This window comes from Gossypium arboreum, chromosome 11, assembly GCF_025698485.1.
Source record: "Gossypium arboreum isolate Shixiya-1 chromosome 11, ASM2569848v2, whole genome shotgun sequence".
NCBI classification, from domain to species: domain Eukaryota; kingdom Viridiplantae; phylum Streptophyta; class Magnoliopsida; order Malvales; family Malvaceae; genus Gossypium; species Gossypium arboreum.
This window is the reverse complement of record NC_069080.1, coordinates 39,300,870-39,304,084: the sequence shown is the minus strand read 5'-3', so window position 1 is coordinate 39,304,084 and position 3,215 is coordinate 39,300,870. Positions and strand designations below refer to the sequence as shown.

Here is a 3,215-nt window from a genome sequence, read left to right as displayed (position 1 = left end):
CATGAGAAGAAGTATTTAAGAGGATACAAAATACTATTTTGATTCTGAGATTGAAAGGATATTAGGCGAATAAGGAAAGCATTAAAAGAAATAGAGAGGATAGTAAATGATCTAATCAAAGGAGATCAGGTACTCCAGAATGAAAGGAATGCTGATATTCCTCGAATCTTAGATGATAGAGATAGATCCATCAAAGAACATGTAGCGCCTACTTTGGGTGATCAAGTCCAGTAATTGTTAGGCCACATATTCAAGCTCAACACTTTGAATTAAAACCAATAATGTTTCAGATGCTGCTGATGATACAATAGTTTAGTGGTTTAACAACTGAAGATCCTAGATTGCATTGGAGACTTATTCTTGAAGTCTGTGACTCATTCAGGCAGTAGGGTGTTCTTGAAGATGCCCTTAGATTAAAATTATTCCCTCATTCATTGCGAGATCGTGCTAGATCATGGTTGAATGCATTACCATCAAGTACAATGGCATCTTTGAATAAACTGTGTCAGAGATTTCTGTTGAGGTACAATCCTCCCAACATGAATGCGAAGCTGAGTAATGACATTACATCGTTCAAGCAATCTGAAGATGAGACATAATACGAAGCATGGGAGCATTTCAAGGAATTAATTAGAAAATTCCAAATGCATAGTTTTCAATATTGGACACAAATAAAAATGTTCTATAATGGATTAAATGCTCATACGCGAATGGTGGTGGAAGCATCTACTAATGGGACGTTGCTTGACAAATCCTACAATGTGGCATACAAAATTCTGGAAAGAATAGCAAATAATGAATATCAGTGCCCCACTACCAGAGTTGGTATGGTATTGGTAGAAGAGTTGCTGGAGCAATGGAACTTGATGCGATTACATCATTAATAGCTCAGGTATCATCTTTAAAAAATATGATTAAAACTCTGAAAAGACCCTCTACAATGAAAGAGATGAAGGCTGCAGAACTAGCATGCATATATTGTGGAGGAGATCATGTTTTTGATGAATGCTCATCCAATCCAACCTCTGCGTATTATATACGCAATTTTAATTGTAGCAGCAACAATCCCTACTCCAACACCTACAATCTAGGGTGGAAGCAACATCCAAATTTTAGTTTGAGTAATCAGGGAATGGGAAATGCCAACATTATTAATAGACGGAATGCGGCTGGTGTACCACTTGGACACAGTCAACCAATGTCGGGGCAAAATGTGCAACAAAGTTCGTCATCTTCAACATTAACTATGAAAGCTTTATTAAAAGAGTATATGACAAAGAATGATGCAATATTCAGAGCCAGGCAGATTCCTTAAGAGCTCTGGAAATTCAAATGGAACAAATTGCCACTGCATTAAGCTCCAGACAACAGGAAGCATTGCCTAGTGACATAGAAAGTTCTAGATCTCAATGAAAAGAACAATGTAAAGGCATAACACTCACGAGTGGCACTCAGCTGCCAGAAGTTGTGAATGATGCCTTGTTTGAGGAGGAAAGTTCCAAAGTTTCTAGAAACACAACTTTCGAACTAGAAGTGAGACAAACTACAAAAGATGGGAGTAGACAAAAGTATACAGTAGAAAATTCATTTTTGCCAAGCCAATACAAATGCCATGTCAAGGCAACCTTAACAAATGGAAGAAAGGCCACCGCCACCTTTTCCCCAGCATTTACAAAAGTTGAAACAAGATGCTCAATTCAAGAAATTTCTAGAGGTCTTGAAACAATTATACATCAATATACCTTTGGTGGAAACATTAGAACAAATGCCTAACTATGTGAAATTCATGAAAGATATCCTATCCAAGAATAGAAGGTTAGAGGAGTTTGAAACTATAGCACTTACTGAAAGGTACACAATAATGCTGAAGAATAAACTGCCAAAAAAATTAAAAGATTCAGGGAGTTTCACTATACCTTTCGATTGGAAACTATTATGTAGGCAAAGCATTATGCGATTTAGGAGCAAGTATCAGTCTAATGCCTATGCCTGTTTTCAGGAAACTTGGGATAGGAAAGGAAAGACTTACTACAGTCACACTACAACTAGCTAATAGATCATATATCTATCCAAAAGGTAAAATTGAAGATGTACTAGTAAAAGTTGACAAGTTCATCCTTCTAGCAGATTTTATTATTTTGGAATGTGAAACAGATAAAGAGGTACCTATAATACTTGGATGACCTTTCTTAGCAACTAGCAGAACATTGATTGATGTACAAAAAGGTAAGATAACCATGAGAATTAATGATCAACAATTAAACTTTTAATGTGTTTGATGCTTTAAAGTGTGCAGGCCCAAATGAAGAATGCCATGTTGTAGAATTTGCTGACATTATAATTCAAGAGGAATTTGCAAGACATATGCACAATAATTCTGAAGTAGACTCTATCAAATAAAATGAAATAGATTTGAATGAAAAATTTGAAGAATTGATGGAAACTTAGCAATTTCAAAATGGATTCAGGAGGAGCTTTTAATCATTAGATTTATCAAGTCACTCTTTTAACCCTCCTCATTCATCAATAGAAGATCCATCAGTGCTGGATTTGAAGCCATTACTAGTGCATTTGAAGTATGCTTATTTGGGAGAAAATGATACACTGCCTGTGGTTATTTCTGTCTAGCTTACAATAGACCAGGAGATGCAATTACTGGAGGTCTTAAAAAAATCCAAGAAAGCTTTAGGATGGTCAATTGCAGATATCAAAGGAATTAGCCTAGTAATCTGTATGCACAAAATAAGACTTGAAGATTGCCATGACAAATCTATTGAACAAAAAAAGAGACTGAATCCTATCATGAAGGAAGTAGTTAAAAAGAAGATTATTGAATAGTTGGATGCTGGGATTATATACCCAATTTCTAATAGCTCTTGGGTGAGCCTTATTCATTATGTACCCAACAAAGGATGAGTTACAGTAGTCAGAAATGATAACAACTAACTCATTCATACACGTACTAACATAGGTTGAAGAGTTTTTATGGATTATCGAAAGCTCAACAAAGTAATAAAGAAGGCCTATTTCCGTTTTCCTTTTATAGATCAAATGCTGGACAAACTAGCAGGGAAAGCCTTCTATTGTTTTTTAGATGGCTACTTAGTGTACAACCAAATTGCCATATCTCCTACTGATTAAGAAAAAACTACATTCACATGTCCTTATGGAACATTTGCTTTCAGAAAAATGCCATTTAGGTTATGTAATGACCC

At 35.6% G+C, this 3,215-nt stretch overlaps 1 non-coding gene across 1 annotated transcript; it reads right to left on the bottom strand.

The window, feature by feature from the left end:
* Positions 1-548: 548 nt before the first annotated feature.
* LOC128284855 (small nucleolar RNA R71) lies at positions 549-655 on the bottom strand. The gene has a single exon (XR_008275275.1). It is a non-coding gene; the product is annotated as a small nucleolar RNA R71 (small nucleolar RNA).
* Between the last annotated feature and the right edge of the window lie 2,560 nt (positions 656-3,215).